The 9,488-nt window shown below is 39.4% G+C and overlaps 1 pseudogene; it reads right to left on the minus strand.

The window, feature by feature from the left end:
- Positions 1-3,893: 3,893 nt before the first annotated feature.
- LOC132546704 (uncharacterized) lies at positions 3,894-8,469 on the minus strand (annotated as a pseudogene).
- Between the last annotated feature and the right edge of the window lie 1,019 nt (positions 8,470-9,488).

Consider the following 9,488-nt stretch of genomic DNA (forward strand, 5'->3'; position numbering starts at 1 on the left):
AGAAGTGGAGAATGTTTCTATTGTTGGTGGGAAGTCAAAGGTGAGGAAACTGGACAGTGAGTGGGAAACCAAGATAGAGGGTAGGGAATTTTGACTGTGGGAAGGAGACTTGAGACTGAAAGTGGGGAATTTTGACAGTGGGTGGGAAATCCTGATTGTGAAAAGGAGATTTAAACAGTGTGGTATGCAGAGTTTTGACAGTAGGTCAAAGAGTCTTGTGGGTCAGAGAAAACTCAGTGTGGAAAGAAGAATAAGACAGTGGTGTGGAGAGTCACGGCATTGGGTGGGAGAATCTTGACTGCGGGTGGGAAGTATCTGAACTGCAATTGGGACATTGGGACTCTCAAAAGAAAACCTGATAGTGGATATGATATTTGACAGTGGGTGGGGGATATAGAGAGTGGGTGGGGGATATAGACAGTGGGTGAGGGATATAGACAGTGGGTGGTGGATATAGACAGTGGGTGGGGGATATAGACAGTGGGTGGGGGATAAAGACAGTGGGTGGGGGATATAGACAGTAGGTGGGGGATATAGACAGTGGGTGGATATAGACAGTGGGTGGGGGATTTAGACAGTGGGTGGGGGATATAGACAGTGGGTGGGGGATATAGACAGTGAGTGGTGGATATAGACAGTGGGTGGAGGATATAGACAGTGGGTTGGGGATATAGACAGTGGGTTGGGGATATAGACAGTGAGTTGGGGATATAGACAGTGAGTGGTGGATATAGACAGTGAGTTGTGGATATAGACAGTGTGTGGGGATATAGACAGTAGGTGGGGGGATGTAGACAGTGGGTGGGGGATATAGACAGTGGGGGATATAGACAGTGGGTGGGGTATATAGACAGTGAGTGGTGAATATAGACAGTGGGTGGGGATATAGACACTGAGTGGGGATATAGACAGTGGCTGGGGGATATAGACAATGAGTGGGGGATAAAGACAGTGGGTGGGGGATATAGGCAGTGGGTGGGGACCACTATGGATAATATAAAGATCCCAGTTTACAAATGACCGCTGTCTCTAACTTCCCCTAAACCTATACAATTTAGATCATTATAACAGCACAGTACATGTGACGTGTCAACAGAAAATATCAGAAAATCTACCTCTCACTTCTATAGTTCTTGAGGAATCCTGTCACAATCTAGATATACATATGTTTATCAGAAAATCTAGCTCCGACATCTGTACAGACACAGTCACTATTGTTGTCCAGCTTCCATTAACCGACCGATTTATATAAAATATCTCAATTATACTCCAAGCTTTTATAATCTTTCTCCAAACGTATTAGCACTTGTTCAAGTTTAAATGTGTGAAGTGAATAATTTTACTTTATATAAATGACTCCACTTAAGGCTGACAACAAACCCTTTTAAAAAATGCTCAACTTGGCCATTTCACATTAAGTCAAATAATTAATAACGGACCTCTGATACCGGTTATCATAAATACTTTAACAGTGATTATATTTTAGTACGCTGTGTTCTGTAAATATTGAGCTACAATGATTTTACTAATTCGGCAAAATGTAATACTGTATAGTTGTTTAATTTTCCAGGGATTAAATTTTGTGTATGTAAAAATGTTGTTATCCATGCGCCAATGCATGTAACATGCATTTCCGTATAATTTGATCTTTTATTAAATGTTTGCTAGGTATTTAATTTTGTGCTTATCTTTGATGACCTTCGAATATACCGAAATTTAATATCCCGAAAATATCTGTACAGTATTGTGCATTGATTTTTATTGTGGCAAATTAAGTTCATATACAGTAAGTAAATTTGATATGTTTGGCAATTTAAACAATCAAATGGTATGAATTTATCATAAACTTTGTATCCCATACGAAAAAGTGAACAGGAACCACTGCACCAAATATGGTTACGCCAGACAAACGGAGATCGGCGACATATTGAAAATAATCTTATTATGTTTCTAATGGAAATATAAGCATTCAGGAAGTATATTGCCACATTCTGAAAAAAGTTACTTTCAATTGACAGTAGCTTTGTCCAATGTTATTCTCGACTCTTTCATTTCGTGTGTTTGCATGTCCCTATCTCACAGATAAGAATATATTACATTTTATACACAACCAAAACGCATTGAAAACAGTTACCTGTTTATTACACTTGCAGAATATACAATGCCGTAGATGATAGCATAAAAGGAAATGAAAATCAAAACTTAACTTTGGCGTATCAGGGGCTACTCACTCAATAAGCTAACTATATACAGTATAAGAAGCTTTTAAGTGATTTAAAAGCTAAGAGCATCTTGAGCAATTCAAAAAAACCAGACTTAAGCGATTTAAGAGCTGGTATACTAATACCTCTTGAGCGATTCAAGAGAAATAGACATAAGTAATTTAAGAGCTGGTAAGACAGCACTCTTGAGCGATTCAAGAGGCTAGTAAATTTAGTTAAAATGAAAATGCTATAAAAACAAGTTGATAAGCAGTCATAATAAAACATAAGTCTAAAAAAGTATTGGGGGAAAAATTCCCCAGGAATTAAGACATCATAATAGGACATAGTGTAAAAAGAAATGAGGGGAAAAAATTTGTTTTTTCCAGTAGGCCACTGCTCCTAGTTCTTGAGCGTTTCAAGATAGACCAGTAACTCCTAAGCGATTAAGGAGAAGTGGGTCAAGGAAATCTTGAGCGATTCAAGATAGACCAAGATAGACCTCCAGAGCGATTCTGAAGAAGTAAAAGTCCACTGCTCCCAGTTCTTGAGCGATTCAAGATAGGGCAGCAACTCCTGAGCGATTCAGGAGAAGTGGGTCAAGGAAATCTTGAGCGATTCAAGATAGACCAAGTTAGACCTCCAGAGCGATTCTGGAGAAGTAATAGTCCACTGCTCCCAGTTCTTGAGCGATTCAAGATAGGGCAGCAACTCCTGAGCGATTCAGGAGAAGTGGGTCAAGGAAATCTTGAGCGATTCAAGATAGACCAAGCTAGACCTCCAGAGCGATTCTGGAGAAGTAAATAAGTGATTTAAGAGCCACAAGACCAGTCTTGAGCGATTCAAGAGAGGTCAAGTAAGAAAAACTATAACTGATTAACAAGTTCAGAGAATTTAGACAAACATGAACAAATTAAAGCTAACAGAAGTATTGGGGATAAAATTCCTGAAGAATTTCCACCCAAATAGATCGAATAAGTAATTAATTCCCAAGACTTAAAACCCTTGATAAGCAATCATAACTAGATATAAAGACTATGGAGGGAAAAATTCCCAAGGAATTAAAACTGAGACCCTATCAGAGTGAGTAGCCCAACTTAAAACAAGATACACAATTCATAATTTAAATAAACAACATGAAAACAAAACGAATGACAATGAAAGAGAGTGAAATACGAGAACAAACATACTTCAGTCTACATAAAACAAAACTTTCAACAAAGACAAATAAAAGAGAGTAATAATATGTGAGCAAAACAAAAATGAAAAATGTTATTTCTACATAAAAAGGAGTAGCTGGGGAAGGTGGGTGGGTAAGCGACAAACAAACACCACCATTCATCAGAAAAACAATACTCAAGTCTGAAAACTGCAATACAGCATACCCCTCTAGGGGTAAATGGTGATTGGTCAATAATCCCCAAAATACCCTAATTAGCATATAAATGTAAACCTAGCTTCATTAGATAGCCTTACACAGGCCCTGGCAAAACAAACCCCTCAAGAATTAAACAGATACAAATGAAAAATTAGGCACAAGATGTGTAAAGCCAAGAAAACAAGGAAAATAAACTAAAACAAAATATATATCAGTAAGATTAAAATGATGAAAGGTACAAAATAAAGTTGTATATAAACTATAATTTAACATAAGTTAAATTATCATTTTATACACAACCAAAACGCATTGAAAACAGTTACCTGTTTATTACACTTGAAGAATATACAATGCCGTAGATGATAGCATAAAAGGAAATGAAAATCAAAACTTAACTTTGGCGTATCAGGGGCTACTCACTCAATAAGCTAACTATATACAGTATAAGAAGCTTTTAAGTGATTTAAAAGCTAAGAGCATCTTGAGCAATTCAAAAAAACCAGACTTAAGCGATTTAAGAGCTGGTATACTAATACCTCTTGAGCGATTCAAGAGAAATAGACATAAGTAATTTAAGAGCTGGTAAGACAGCACTCTTGAGCGATTCAAGAGGCTAGTAAATTTAGTTAAAATGAAAATGCTATAAAAACAAGTTGATAAGCAGTCATAATAAAACATAAGTCTAAAAAAGTATTGGGGGAAAAATTCCCCAGGAATTAAGACCCAAAAATGGAACGAAACTAGGAATAACAAAATTACTAGTGAGTGAGTGCCCCCAATACTATAATCATAATAGAAGTAAGGTAGATGCACTATACACAAGGTGAACACTTGGTATACATTTAGTAATGATGGATAAATAAAAATAGGTGAAACAAGTACAAGGTGAACACCAAGACATAAAACAATACAAAATTAGTTCAACAATGTCATATTTCTTTGAGCATCAGAAATAACTGAGGGATCAGTACGGATATAGCGGATATAACAAGTGGAGGACCATCTACCTAAGGTTTGAATGACATGGTCCTCGACACCAGCTGCTGCTGCTGACGTAGCAGCGCCAATCCGGAAAGAATGACCATTAAAAAAAAAAATTGATGATCCACACCTATACGTGTCAAAGTTTTTTTTAACAAAGAAATAAATGACGGACGTGTTAAAGGTTTAAGGTCAATAGCATTGTCCACAAAAAGAGGAGATAAAGGGGTTGCTCCTTGATTAAAACGAGTGGTGAGAAAGGTGTTCATAGTAGACACCGGAGATAAGACAGGATTCTCAAATATTTTAATAACAACTCCTTTCCCAAAAGGGTCAGTTTTTGAAAAACGCAAACACAAGTGAAACTGAGACCTGTCAGGCAACACAGTAATGTCTCCGATACGAATGAAAGTGTTGTCATTAATGGCACGACAAGTAAATTCACCACACCTTAGAAATCCGTAGAAAGCAGTTTTGAAGACACACTGTAGCATAAGGTCTGTAAAGGGCTCAAAGATTCCATATTTGCTGGTAAGCGCATTACACATTTTTAATAAAACATCACAAGTAATAGGAAAACGTTTGTTCGTATGAACAATGGAGGATTTCTGAATTGCGCGCAAAATATATGACAAACGAGGTGTCCTGACCAAAGGGTCTCCGAAGTTGGAACGAATGTAGTGAAAACGTACTCCCGCCAAGTAAAGCTTAATAGTGTCAAATTTGAGTCTCAAGGCATGCTGACAGTGGGTAACGAAACGGATAAGGAGGTCCTCACAAATGGCAGGCAGAGAGTCCTTGGGATAAGCAATGCCCTGCAGGAGCACAAATGATAGGAAACAATTGAGCCCTGATTGGTAAGTAGCCATGGTCCTTTTGCTCAAAGCTTTATTCCACAAATTGTTGACTTGAGAGTTTAGCTCATCATCAAAGCAGACATTGGAAGACACGGAATTGGGAAGACATCTGCCTGGGGCGCCAGCTGCCTGAATCGTTGCATCTGAAAGCGAGAAATAGCATCGGCTATATTATTCTGACGACCAGGAATGTGAACAGCATGAACAACAAAGTTGTTGGTGGCGGAATGAAACGTAAGTCTACGCATTAGGCGCATTATGCTTTTAACTTTAGAACGACCTTTGGCAATAATTTCCACAGTAGAAGAATTGTCACAATGAAAGAGTATTCTTTTCCTGTGCCACAAGTGGCCCCATAAGACACAAGCCATGACGATCGGGTACAGTTCAAAAAGAGCCATAGATGCGTCTTTTTGTTTGATGCAGGAGGGAAAAATCCCCTGAAACCACTTGTTGCCGTATATTCCACCAAACCCATGTAGAGTAGCATCTGTATAAAGGTGCAAATCAGCCGATGAGGTGACTTGGTCATCTAAGAAAAAGGAAACACCATTCCAATTCTTTAAAAATAAAGACCACATAGCTAAATCAGCTCTGCACTCCTCTGTCAGCTTAACATAGTGATGTAATTTAATAACTGTTGTGGATAGGGCGATTAAATGGGAAACAAATGAACGACCTGGTTTCACGCACCGACTCGCAAAATTCATATGACCTAGCAAGCTCAAAAGTTCCTTTTTAGTGCAAGATTTCTTGTGCTTGAAAGAATCTAGGATTAGACAAATCCGCTCAATTTTATCCAAGGGTAATCTTGTCTCGTTGGAATGTGAATCAAGCAACACCCCGAGGTACTCCAACCCAGTACAAGGGCCAACTGTCTTATGAGCACCTATGGGAATGTTCAGGTTATGAAAAATAGCGAGAAAGCGTTCCATGGTAGCAGTAGCATTAGCGCGAGCTGGTTCGACCACTAAGAAGTCATCCAGAAGGTGAAGTATGTAATTAATGTTATAATTAGTACGAGCAATCCAACAAACAGCTCGAGACAGGGTATCAAACAACTTTGGGCTAGAACGGCTTCCAAACACAAGTCTAGTGAAAAAATAAAACTTCTTATTCCACTGAATGCCGTGATAAGACCACAGTTCTGGTTTAATAGGCAGCAACTTAAACGCATCAGTAATGTCTGTTTTCATTAGCCAAGCGTCTGAGCCCAAGTTCTTAATAATACGAACAGCATCGTCAATAGTGACGTATTTTAAGGAACATGTGATCTTGTCTATGAGGCTGTTAAGGCTGGGGTTAAATTCATCCTCGTGTGGGGCAGACAAATCCACTATGAGACGCTTCTTCTTTGAATATTTATGTTCCGCCAACCCAATGGGATTAATCCTGTACTTAGTAAAAGGTATGCTGTCAAATGGGCCAATAAGATAGCCCTTTCGAAGCTCTTTATCAACTAATTCTGTTACACCGTTAGGATCATCCAAAGCTGACTTGAGGTTTTTGCAGATAATGGAATTGGTTGGCAAATTTAGAAAACCTGTATCGAAACCATGAGTTAAACCGTGAAGGAGATGAGAAACAAATTGTTTGTCAGGATGATGAAAGAGTTCTGATCTTAAAGCCTTGATGTTAATTGGAGTAGTAGCAGTAAAAGGAACACCACCGAAATGTCTGGTTATCTTTTCTTCATAGGAGGCTTCGTTAACTCTAAAGGGCAGGCTTGCCTGGAATGACCCCCCTTACAGTTCAAACAAACGTGCAGGAAAAAGCATGAAGACATGTTGCATCCTGAAGAACTATTGAAATTATTGCAAATCTCGCGTCCTTCATGAAAAGTTTTGGCACGACCTTTAGAATCTAATGATGCAGAACCTTGATTGCGGGTGTTGTTCGTCTTACCGTTCTTGGAGCCAAAGCCCGAAGCATGACGGGGTTTGTCGCGTAGATTTGGACAGAAACTAGTAGTGTGGAGTGTGCTGTCACATCCTTCACAAGCCAAGGGTTTAGAGTTAGCAAAAATGTTACAGAAAAGGGTATTGTCGCGTACTGACCAGTCTATAGGCACATTGTTGTAACGCAACTGAGCCGCTGCTCGCATGGAAAACTGCCTGTGATATTCATAAAACCCAGCAGATTGATAGCGGGTGGCCATGTCCACAATATCTCTCTCATACAAGTCCAATTCAACACGTCGCGATGGATGGGCTGAGCACATGACCTGTTTGTACACCCCAAAGGACAAAATAAATTCACTTAAAGTAAGTGTTTTATTAAGCCGAATGTCAGGCTTTTCAGAGGTATGGCAGCTAGGATCGCTTTGTCCACTAAAATATGGGATGAGTAAGGCCGCAAGATTCACATCGCGCCCTGTAATGATCTGCTGACGGAGGGAGGGAGAAATAGTCTCTACTAATGGTAAGGACTCGGCTGCAAATCCAAACCTTGTCCTAGAACGAACAGAACTCTCACCTTGAGGTGTAGATTCGCCAAGACGTCTGTAAGCCGACTCCAGCGTGTATTCCTGATTTGCATGTGATGGGAGCATGTTGTTTCTGTCGAACATATTTGTGGATGCCGCCCTATCCAAGTGTGAGGTCGATGCGATGGAAGTGAGCTGACTCTCGCTACCTGCCGCTGCCGACGTTAACAGCCCCGTACCACTTCTAGACGAATTGAAAGTATTTTCCAACCGTAAATAACTCTCCTGAAGAGTAGCGACACTGTCAGCTAAACTGGACACCATACGATATAAATGTCTGTTGCTGTCAGTATTATCCCCCGAGTTACTATGGGCGCCGCCATCTTGTGTGCCGCCATCTTGGCCCGTTGAACTATGGGATCGCGCACCTGCTCCCGTGACGCTTTGCACACGACCCGTAGAATTAATAGCGTCTCTCAATTTTTTTGCGAGAACCATCCGCTTGTCACTTGATTTGAAAACGATTCCTCGGGATTTAAGTTCTTCTCTTAAATGTGAAAGCGTCCAGTTTTCCAAAAGTTCGGGATCGTATGGCGCAGCTCGACGAGAAGAGCGTTTAGGCCCCATATTGCACAAACAAAATACAAATCTTAGGCCTAATATAGCTCAAACACCCACGCAAAAGTCACGGCCTATTTCACATACGCAAGTATGTAAACACACATGAACGGTTTCCGTAGGTATGAGTCAACACAGAATAAAGTAGCGAAGAGGCGAAATACGAAACTTGAGCACACAAAGGTTGGTTCGTAGGACAGCAAAGCTCGTGTGGTTCTTAGTACAGAGACCGAGTAACGCACATTTGGGATCGAACAAACACACACGAACGGGATAAACGCAGATAGGTGAAATGTAAGTCCGTATCAAAGTAAAAGTTCAAAAAACGACGATTGAGACACAATCACATTAAAATACCGTAATTAGAACAATTCGTCGTAAGTTCAGTGATGAGGTAGGTCCAAGCAAACTTCGTGTCGTCGAGAATAATGGCGCCAAGGCCTATTTCACTCCTTGAAAGTTACACTTTCAGACACAGTGAGTATCGACGATTATAATTCTAGTATCAGTATGCAAAACACCTCAGATTATGATGATTAATGTCAGTATACAAAACACCTCAGTAACGTTGGCAACGTAACTCTTAAAGAGTAGAATAATTGAAGATATAAGCGACAAACAAACACCACCATTCATCAGAAAAACAATACTCAAGTCTGAAAACTGCAATACAGCATACCCCTCTAGGGGTAAATGGTGATTGGTCAATAATCCCCAAAATACCCTAATTAGCATATAAATGTAAACCTAGCTTCATTAGATAGCCTTACACAGGCCCTGGCAAAACAAACCCCTCAAGAATTAAACAGATACAAATGAAAAATTAGGCACAAGATGTGTAAAGCCAAGAAAACAAGGAAAATAAACTAAAACAAAATATATATCAGTAAGATTAAAATGATGAAAGGTTCAAAATAAAGTTGTATATAAACTATAATTTAACATAAGTTAAATTATCATACTGTAATTTCAATATCTATAATTGTTTTGATGATATAGTGTCACCTCAGTTGCCACTATTAACTATT

This window comes from Ylistrum balloti, unplaced genomic scaffold, assembly GCF_031769215.1.
Source record: "Ylistrum balloti isolate Yb309-2 unplaced genomic scaffold, AGI_CSIRO_Ybal_v1 Utg369908, whole genome shotgun sequence".
In the NCBI taxonomy this organism is placed as follows: Eukaryota; Metazoa; Mollusca; class Bivalvia; order Pectinida; family Pectinidae; genus Ylistrum; species Ylistrum balloti.